General features: G+C 41.2%; 1 protein-coding gene across 4 annotated transcripts in view; it reads right to left on the reverse strand.

Moving 5' to 3' along the window:
- tenm2a (teneurin transmembrane protein 2a) overlaps positions 1-10,734 on the reverse strand; it is a 236,984-nt gene extending 226,250 nt beyond the window's left edge. For all 4 annotated transcript variants that reach the window (XM_019884312.1, XM_019884310.1, XM_019884311.1 and 1 more), the window contains exon 1: positions 10,343-10,734. The gene's annotated coding sequence lies outside the window, so the exon portion shown is untranslated. The remainder of the gene's footprint in view (positions 1-10,342) is intronic.
- Between the last annotated feature and the right edge of the window lie 663 nt (positions 10,735-11,397).

Here is an 11,397-nt window from a genome sequence, read left to right on the forward strand (position 1 = left end):
TGTGTTTATGTCCTTCTGAGGCAGGTGGGCGCGTGTGCGTGTGTGTGTGTGTGTGTGTGTGTGTGTGTGTGTGTGTGCGTGCGTAAGGCCGGGGTAGGTTAAACTTGTACTCCTGAAGTGTTCCCAGAAGAGATTAATCATCCTGTGCTAGAATGCAGCATCTTGGTCATAAATCATCACCTGACCCCCCTCGCTCTGCTGCTGCCACACGTCGCCGTGAAGTCAGGGTGAAAGGAATGTCAATCTATAGCCAAGGTGAACAAACAAATTCTTTGATTGATACAGGATGTGAAAGGCAGGTAATTAAGCCTTTAATTACCATGAGTAAATTCTCGTTCATTCGAATGACCTATCAAAAGGGTGAAACAAAAAAATTGGACAAATCATTTCTCAGACATTTTTAGAGACAAATGCGGGATAATAAAATAAATCGATTTATTTTTTTTGTTGCCGACGGACTTCTGCTCCACACTTTGGATCAGAAGACTACAATAATTTTGTGATTGATTTATTCTCTGACGCATTATTATTAATGTATAAAGACAGTAAACGTGATATAGTCATTCAAACTTAAATTAGCATATGGTGCCAGTACCAATTTTGACAGGGCCGACGGCTTTAATGTCGGTCCTGCATAACTCAATAAACAAATAATGCCTAATTGTAAAGTAAACTTTGCGTGCCCGAGAAAAAAAGTGGACCGGTTGCCAGTCAGTTGCAGAGTTTACACTATCTATCGAGAGACAACCATTCACTCTCAAACTGATGCTGTCTTTGAGTGGGAACTAATCAGGCGCTGCCTGCACCTTAATCAGGTGAACAAATTCAATGCAGTTGTAAATTCTTGATACACACACACACACACACACACACACACACACACACACACACACGCACACACACACACACACACACACACACACACACAGGGTTCGGTTCCGGTTCTGGCCTCCCTGTGTGGAGTTTGCATGTTCTCCCCGTACCTGCGCGGGTTTTCTCCGGGCACTCCGGTTTTCTCCCACATTCCAAAAACATGCATGGCAGCATAATTGAACACTCAAAATTGTCCCTAGATGTGAGTGTGAGCGCGGATGGTTGTTCGTCTCTGTGTGCCCTGCGATTGGCTTGCAACCGGTGCAGGGTGCCCCCCGCCTACTGCCCTGAGACGGCTGGGATGAATGGATAATTTATATTCGGGTTTATGTTGTGTCAAAACTTGCATAATAAAATGTGAATTGAAAACAGTGTACGTTCTGCGAGTATTTACGAGTAATACCGGGAAATGGAAATAACTTTGGAAGAGAATTTACTGTGTGCACCCCTACATTTTCTTCCAGCACTCCTAAAATGTTAAATTACACTGTATTCCGTCCTATATTTCCAGCCGCTCCTCCAAAGTTGAAGGGCAGTGGAATCCAGTGGACACTCCTCACCCATCGATGAAGTTTTTACACCTTCATGCTCACATTCAGTTATGCCGTATGTTGTGATTCAGGAACAAATAAAATGGCTGTTCTTTCAGTTAGGTTCAAGTGCAGGAAATTGAATCTTTAATAAAAATTCAACAGCCAAGTTTCATTACGTTTCAGAGCTTATTCTCTTTCCCTTGCGGAGGGGAAAAATATCAGTTTATTAAATTACTTTTCTGAAAAGTCTCGGGGGATGCCATCTTAACTCCCACCCTCTTTCACAAGGCCATTTTAGACTGTAACTAGGCATGTCTGCTTAGAAATGCAGGCAGGGAGAAGAAGCAAGCGCATGTAAGCGATGCATGGAAGCACACTACATTTTCTGAAATCAATGGCTGCCAAAGGGTTTGCGGTAATTCCATTGAATAGAGCAGGGAACTGAACGATCCCATCAATCAAGGTTGAGGGAGTTTGCATGCCATAAATGGCAAAGCTGCTGTAATTTGAAATTGCAAATGAAGAACGTGTGTACAGATGCATGCATGGTTGCACACAGTACATGCTTGGATATGTCCATGGCTAAAAGGGGTAGAGTCCTCCCTCATCTTTTACTACTGCACACATTTTGAGGAACCTGTGCATGTGTTTTCTAGGCATGCCAACATCTTTTCGTCACCAATCGTGACTTATTCATTATTTTTCTTTCAGCCCTCAATACTCAACATTTTGAATTTTTCTGTTTGCGCTTATCCTTAGTCATGAATCAGGGCTTTGAAAGACTCAGGTTTTCTTTCGCTATCTAAAAATTACCCGGGAAACATACATGGAGCGAAGAGGGGGAAACAGACTGACAGACAGACACATTTCATGAATAGTCATTTCTTTTGCCACCGAGACCAATGAATCCAATTCTGTGCCCACAACAGAACCAGCCTGTTCACGTGCACTGAAATCCTTCTTTTTAACGCTGTCTTCAAAGCACATTTAGAAATGCAACGAGACCAAGGCCGCCAAAGGCAGTTCAGTTCCATTGTGCAGGGTTGTCATGATAAAATTGAATGAGATGCCTTTCAATGTATATATCCATCCATTCATCCATTTTCTGATCTGCTTTATCCTCACAAGGGTCCTGGGGCATGCTGGAGCCTATCCCAGCCATCTTCGGGCAGTAGGAGGGGTACACCCTGTACTGGTTGCCAGCCAATTGCAGGGCACACATCAACAAACAACCACTCACACTCATACTCCCACTTATAGGTGTGAATTTAAAGTGTTCCATGAACCTGCCATGCGTGTTTTTGGAGCGTGGGAGGAAAACCGAGTACCCGGAGACAACCCACGCATGCAGGCACAGGGAGAACATGCAAACTCCACACAGGATGGCCAGAGCCGGAGTCAAACTCTGCACCTCTGCACTGTGAGGCGCGTTAACCAGTCGTCCACCGGGCCTCCCTATATACAAGTGTGTGTGTGTATATTTTATATATCTATATCTATAGATATAGATCTCTCTCTCTCTCTCTCTCTCTCTCTCATATATATATATATAAGAGAGAGACGGAAATCCAAAGTAAGTCTTCTGTGCAGATATTTATTTAGACGCTTCACAAAAAGTAGAAGGATCTCCTGGAAAGTAAATATGCCTGGTCAACACAGTATTCTAGTTTCCATATGGAATGAAAAATGATTGACGTTTCTCTTCATTGCTAATCCATTAACACAAACATCATACGTACCTGCCATTAATCTGAGCCATTATTCATGAGTTCATATGCTTGAAAGCACATACTGGAGGTTGGAGACGCTAGACTACTTAACAAGAAGTGCAGCCGTAAGCCCACAAAGAGCCAGAGGCATGTTGAGGAGGTTGAGTTAAAACCAATCAGTCAGTTGAATGACAGATGCACAGTCGTAACTATCATCCCTGATATCATCCGGCTGTGCCATCATTTGACTGCTGTCAGAAAGCTTGACTTTTTGGAAAGCATTGCTAACGTTGAGTGTCACAAGCCACACATTCATTTGAACACACACACTATTCAAAGTATTCTTCCAAGTGTTGTCTGATCCACACAATGTGACTCACCATATCGAAATCATACGAGAACTTCATAGGTTGTTACTCATGTAGGTCACAAAGAAGAGGCATCAAGAGGAGGATGGCATTTAAGAGCTTCAGATTTCAATTTATGGTCGGAGCAAAGCAAACCAAAGTCTGCAACATCGTGTCTGCCAGTCCTCAAGTTCCACAAGAAAACTCCGAAGGTTGCTCTCTTCATTGAATATATTAATATAGGTCTGATATTGTTTTCCATTCTTAAGTAAATGTAATCATTTGTCTTGAATATCTTTTTAAGGATCGGAGTTCCATTAGAGAGATATTGTGGGATTTTTCTGGCAGTATGTTGCACATTAAGTCTCTCCATCCTACTTCAAGACAGTTAATCGGCAATCAACCAAAGTGTGCTCCAAGAACAAGTACACACTAGAGCTCGGAGATATGAAATATCTTATTTTTTTAATAATTATTAAAAAAATATGTGCATGTGTGTGTGTGTGTGTGTGTGTGTGTGTATATTTTTTTTTTTGAGGGGGGGGGGGCGGTCACGATACAGGCCATTCAAGTAATGTGGAATACATAACCCAAAATCAAAACGCCTTAAGGGTATTAAATTGCAAAGTATATGCAAAGATAGCAGGACAGTATATGTGTTTCCTAATTTGAGTATCCTTCAAAATCATCTAATGTACACCTTTTCAAGTGAAGCATTAATATTAAAATTGAATTATTAATTCATTCGCCAAGTCACATTTGCCGCAATGTCCAAAATTGTCTTCTTAAAGAATCTGCAGGTTGCTTCATGTTTGTTTGTTTGTCTTTTAAGATGTTGTGCCTAATGCCAGTTCTTCATGGTTAAAACAAATTTGATCACCCAAGTGTTCGCTGACATGACTGACAGAAAAAGAGTGCGAGCTTTGGCACTCGCAGTCAGGCTAACCAATCAGATGGCTATTTTGATCATCTAAAAAAAACATTTCAAGTTTCTTTTGAATATGGATGTTAATTTTCAGTTATAAAAACAAAGATGGACTCGGTCAAGCCAATAAAAATATTTTGCAAGTCCAATAGCCGACACCAAGATTAGGCAGAACAAAAAAAAAAAAATAAGTCGATTCCGGACTGCAGGCCTGCGGTGAGTGCAAGCTGACGTAACATCATCTCCAATATAATATATCAACGAAGACGGAATACTGCTGCAACTGGGCTTGCTTTTACACAGCAATTCAGGTTTGCGAATTAGACAACCACCTGCCTGAAGACATCACATTTTCTAGCTTCCCAAAACAAAATGTATAATGCCTCACAAATGCAATTATGGATAAACAAAACATAGAAGAGTAAACAATTTTAGCTCCTTCAAAATGGACAACCCAGAGAATGAATGGATGAATATGCTAAACTCATGTCACTTCACTTCATGCCCTGGCAAAAATAACACCATATAAAAAACACTTTCACTCACCACACTCCAAGATAAGGGGGCACCTTTTCTTTAAAACTCAGAGTTCTTAATTAATCAGTGGTGACACGAGGTTATTTCTCCTTCCATTACCACAATGATGTGTAAAAAATAATAAGATGCTTCAGGGGTAATGAACTGTACCGCACAAGTCTTAGTTGTTATTCAAAATTTAGTTGATGAAATAGCAGCCATGCCATCAATTCCATTTACCAATGAAACACTGACCACCTGCCTAGGGCTTAAAATGGATCAAAATCAACAACAAAAAAAAAAAAAACAACTCAAGCTTTGGGATGCAGTCGAAAGAGACTGCTCAGAATGAATCAAAGTCCCCCCTCCCCCACAGTATGCAAACATATCAAGCTAAAATAAACTGTACTATAGATGCTATATAAAAGTTTATTAATTTGGAGAAGCACAACATGTCAAAAAAATATTGCCATCAAGATAATGTCCTTTGCATATGTACAGTGATCCCTCGCTACTTCGCGATTCACTTATTGCGGATTCAGTGCATCGCGGATTTTTTAAAAATATTTAAACCCCCCCCTCCAAAAAGTAGCGAAAATGCCGCAAAAGGTCCGCGAGAGGCAGCGAAAGTCAGCAAAACAACAGCGAGTCACATAGAGCAACATATAGAGTACTATATGGATTTTTCATGTTTATGTTTACTGTATTTTGTTATTTATACACGAAACCAACCTAACTTATACATCTTATACATGTATATTTATACCGGTATATATTAGTATATAGCATTAAGTAATGTTAATTGCTACAAACATTTACTTCTACATGCAAGTATACCATTAAATTTGGCCTTATAAATATTATATATACTCGTACACATGTACATATACCTGTACATCCATGGTGGGGGGGGGGTTACCTACTTCGCTGACTTTCCTCTTTCGCGGGGGGTTCTGGTCCCCATTAAGCGAGATAAGCGAGGGATCACTGTATATCGCAAAGGCGTGCAATAAGCTGGAATTGTATGTTTTTAGATGCAAGCTTTAATATGCATCGGCATCCAATAAGAGAACAGTGTCTAGGAGCATTACTAAACACAAAATAGCAATACTATGCAGCCCTATTTTAATTGGTCATAAATTTTACCCCAAATTGATTACATTTTCAGGCAATTGCCTATCCAGAAGAAGCTGATGTCCAAATATCAACTAAAGTCATCGTTTCATTTCGCATTTTTGGACAGAAAATAAAATAAAAGGCAACAACTAAGGGTTCATTACTGCCGTTAAGGTAATTAAACTGCATTGGTAATAATTGATGCAATTGTGCCTTTTTTTTTTTTTTTTTTTTTTAATGTGAGAGACATCTGACTGTAATTTGGCAATAGCGCGACGCTGGCCCTGCGACAAACATTCAACCCGCTATGTGGGTTCATTATCTAACTCTAAGTGGGTTCTGAATTGGTTTGGAAGGACAAACGGTTAGCTGGGCTTGCAGTACCAACATGGGTCATGCCTAGTGTGAAAACGGCATTAGTGAAATTGGACCCTTGAGGTTTTTTAATGCTCTTTTCCATCTGTTTGCCTGTGTGCATGTTAAGTGCTGTATCTACGCAACTGAGCACAAGATACGGCACAAGGAGTCACAATGAATATCACAGCCCCTGAAGAAGGCACATTGTCCCGAGAGGGTGTTCATTTAATATGCGTGCCTATTTATGTGCATACAGCGTATACTGCCGTGCTTACGCATTAGGGTTATTGTGTGAAGCCTGGGTCTCTAATCCCCTAATCTGCTGAACCTGGAAATCACTGCGGTTATCTGTCAGCCAGGTCAGAAAGGGGCTCAACACTATAACACATGCACAAGCGTACACACACAGCCAAACGCATTAACACTCCCACAAACACCCGCACAGTGAGAGTAATTTAGTCAACAGGGTCAGCCTCATTCAGTCGAATCAAGATTGATGCTCCTCTGTCCAAACCTCACAGGTGTTGGAGTAAACTGTAGACATACATAACCCAAATAGAGGTATTGAGAGCAGGCAGAGAGAGGTAGAGACTCACTCCACTTATTTTCACCTCTAAATTAAAAACAGCATGTTCCAATGCAGTCAGGAATAGTGTCTGTATAAAAGTTCATCTTTCAAACCCATTTCTGAAAGACTGAATTGGAGATTTCATTTGGGTCTCAAGACAAATTCACATACATATCTTTATCGTTTTATTTGATAGAAAATGCCTCCATAGGCTCAATGTATTTATTTAGTGTGATTATTTAGTCCCCCTTAAATGCAGGCCTTGCCATTATCGCTAGTTTACCCGTTCAGGTCAGCTTTCAGGAACAATGTTTTAATTTACATTTCCTACCTTATTATCATTTGGGCCATGATGAGTTGTTATTTTTAAGAAGTGGGTCTCCAAAAGGAGGATTAGGAAATACTGATCAACATGGTGATGGCAGGCAGCTAAGCTTCTGGCGCAGAAGGTCCAGCCAGGACGCAGACTCTGAGAACCTCTAATGCTCTGACGCTTGTGTTGGTTCCAAAGCTCTAAGGTCTGTCTCTTTCTATATAAATACACACAAGTCTTTGTGCGTGTCTGTGTGTGTGTGTGTGTGTGTGTGTGTGTGTGTGGGTGGGTTGATGGGTATGTGCCAAATAGGACACCCTGAGGGTTTGTCTGGAGCGTGTGGTTGACATGGCCTGCTGCTGTCCAGTGTGCTCCTATTAGTGCTCGTACACATGCAAACACATACTATACACGCACTCTGGCAAACACACAACACTGCTTGGCACAAAGGTGACAGATGCTTTTACAGTTTAAGTGAGTACTGTGTATTTGGACATTTAAAAAAAAAAAAAAAATATATATATATATATATATATATATGTATTTACCATATACGTACACAATTCTAAGTGCATAGTGATTACACTGCAATCTGAAGGCTAGGATTTCCTTTTGAATTCTACGACCGTGTCAAAAGCTCAAGCTGGAGGGACAGGAAGCCATACTACAGACACCCATAGATCACACAGACTCATGACTGCTTCACAGACTCATGACTGCTTGGCGAGAGCGAAAGGTGCAGGAGGCGAAGGTACCGAGAGAATCTGTGTGGGTTTCAGGCATGTGTGATCTCAGCAGGACGGCTCATCATCTCTCTGTGTTGTCATGTCATAAGTTAATGGTAAGTGCTGGACTAAGGTAGTGGACTGGACGGGTAGTGGGTGGGATTTTTTTTTTCCCTTCACCACGTCCCACCAGAAAGCGGTGGTACTGTATTGGGATGCAAGCTTAACTTGCAAAAACATGTTGCACAAGCATGCCAAAGGAATCTTCATTCCCTACCGAAATGTACTTCAATGTACTGGAGACTGCAGCTGGCCTTAGCTTTCGGCCTTAATTGACAATGTAGTTCTTGAATGTCCATGTTGTGCCTATAACCATTTTATTTATTTTTTTTATCGTCTATATCTACTTTCAAGTGATCACTGCATTTGCTAGCGAATCACCTGAAACAACCGCATACACCCAAATTGCAGGTGTAGGGGCTGGGGTTAGGGTCAACCACCAAAATTGGTCGACACAAAAATGTATGCCTCAAAAGCATTAATTAATAATTGTATACACATATTTGCAATGCCTGAAACCATTGTTTCATTTTTCAGCATAAACATTGGCACGGATGGACGGCTGCGCATCAGTCTTCTGTCACTTCAATGGATTATGTCCAGGTTTTGTTTTTTTCTCCCCATAAATTTAAAGTTTTATGCCATTAGTGCTAAACAGATCTGCCGCCACTTGGAAAGGGGGAAGACGGGTAGGCAAATGCTTGACGAGCTGGTGGCTGTCCTACTACAAAGGTAGGATTTATTGTTCGTTTTTACTCATTCAGTAATAAAATACATCCAACCACTGCTATTTAGAATGCACTATATTGTATTCATTTCACCTATGACGTGGGTTAATATCGTCCTAAAATTTTGAAAATGACGCAACTTGATGCTTCTCTGGTGAACTCATCTCAGCGTTGCTTGCTCCAAAGCTGCATGGCTAAAGCAGTGATCGCGCTTGAATGCAACGTGACATGATTATTGTGGGAAATATCTAAGATAATGAAATACGGACAAGGAAAGTGTGACAGTCACTGTTGGATAATATTTTAAGAAGAAACCATTAATGGCCGCGAGAGGCACTTGAGATTGTGAGTCCCTGGCTTATATGGGTAAGCACAATTAAAATGTTCTTTACTTTGAAGCAGGGATGGCTCCAGGATTTTTGTTCTCTACCGGGGCTTAGGGAGGACTTAATGGATACGTAGGGGGGGCTGAGAACATAATTTATAAATATATTTTAGAATATCAAATGAAATGCTGGTGGGGCTTAACTGGGGGTACACAAATTTCTGACGGGGCTATAGCCCTCCTTGGGCTGATGTAGCGCCATTCTTGCTTTGAAAGTTACTTTATTGTTCAAACATCAAGTTTGGCAAAGTCAAGTGTGATGTATAAAGGCATCCTTATCACTTTCATACACTTTCCAGAGGAAAAAAAAGGTAGCCTGGGTGGGCGTGTCGCCATTTTCCAGAGTAATTGAAATGATCATCAATAGAATAATGGATTCCCAAAATCTCTATTTGCGACAAAACATGTAATTGTGTTAAAATGTCACAATCATAAAACAAACTGTTGATGAATACTTTGCATTTTGACAGTAATTATATTAAAACTATGCAAAAATACTATGAAAGCTTAGAGTCCATGTACTTAATATGAGGGCACTGGAAGCACTGTTTCAGAATCAAAAAAAGAGAGATATAATTAGGGGTGGGAATGGGAATACAAATGTGACCATTAAGACACACAATTGTGACTCTCATGCGGGGATGGGTGAAGGGTCCCGGTAATGACAGGTCAAGCATCAAATTAAAGCCCACTGGCCACTCAGTCTATGTCATGATGACACAAGAGCATCTTTATTAAGTGCAGAAACACTTCGACAGACGAGTTTAGTGTGTTTGTGTACCTTGGACACTATGGCACCTGTTTAATGAATATACACCTGATTTTATTTCATTTTCATTGAACAGTTCAGTAAGGCGCGCGTGATGGCACTCGTGCACGTTTGCAGCCTCCCGAATACCTGCCTTAGAAAAATAGCTTCACTCGACACTGGCGGCACATACAACCTTGTCGTGCATACTAGCAAAAGGAGCACGGTTGAGCCATTGTCAGCCAAGTGCAGTCCCTCCCCACACATGACCGTGAACATTATTCCATGAAAGGCACCTCAATGTCATGACACTGCTCTGCTCTGCCAGCACTCTGACAGAAGATTGCATCGACCCATCGCATGAGCTACGAGCATCCACAGAAGCTGAACACAAACAGGCATTGTAAGCATCTCTGTTGCGTTTTAAAACATCACGTACCTGTTTTCCAGAAGCGTTCAGCGCATAATCCTCCGTCTTCGATGTGCAACTTTTTTTTTCTTGCCGCCCAACAAAAGGGTTTAGCACGTGTATTTACTTTTCTTTGCCTTCCTGGTCTTAATAAGGCTCTACAGTATGCGGACAAGCTGCGGGGAAAAAAAGGAAGCAAAAAAATCTCCCGCAAAACATTTTAGCATACGCGGGACTCAAACGGAGCAATACATCCGGTGCCAAAGCAGGTTGCAGGAAAGAAAAAAAACACAGGGAGAGCTCTAACTTTATAAAATTGCGATACAGCTGACACACGGAGCAGTGCGCAAACGTCGAGTCCTCACTGAAGAGAACGAGTCAGACACGCTGTCGGACATACCGCGAGAGGCATCAACAAACGGCAATGACCGAGGCACGGGAGCGCGCGTTCACGGTGGAGCCAGCGGTCATTATTATTATCTGGGCATGCAGGCTTTAATCCACCGTGCACTGTCGGTTGCAGCAGCATCCTTGCAAGCAATGGGCAGGTGCAACTGAAGCAATTCAACTCGGACTTTTGCATGCAAATCACGATTTCGTTGTCCTTCAACTCACATCTGGGATGTCCACTTATATTAAAAAAATGTCTTATAAATGTTAAGGTAGTCGTCTAATCGAAATATCATAAGACAACCTTGAAATAGATTATGGTAAATCAATCTGAGTTTTCATAATCATTATCAATCCAGCTTCCATTCAAATCATGCATGTATTGAATGAAGACAAGTTTACGCGAGGCGTAAACTGTTAAAAAATAAGTCCTTCCGAATTTTGCTTTAAGTTATCACAGGTAGGTAAATTCCCGTCCCATTGTTTTGCACGCCTTTGACTTTACAAAATCTAGATTGACATCGATGTCTTTCCATAGACATCAATGGAGACCAAGTGCGAAGAGAAGTCTGTCGTGCCCCACCTTGGTCATTCATATTTCTGGCATCGCAAAGGAAGCACCTAGGTCAAACATTTCCGAGCCCCAGATGGGAAATGTCACTTTCAGACAACAAAGAAAAATAAAACAAATTAAC

This window comes from Hippocampus comes, unplaced genomic scaffold (assembly GCF_001891065.2).
Source record: "Hippocampus comes isolate QL1 unplaced genomic scaffold, H_comes_QL1_v1.1 scaffold156, whole genome shotgun sequence".
Classification (NCBI taxonomy): domain Eukaryota; kingdom Metazoa; phylum Chordata; class Actinopteri; order Syngnathiformes; family Syngnathidae; genus Hippocampus; species Hippocampus comes.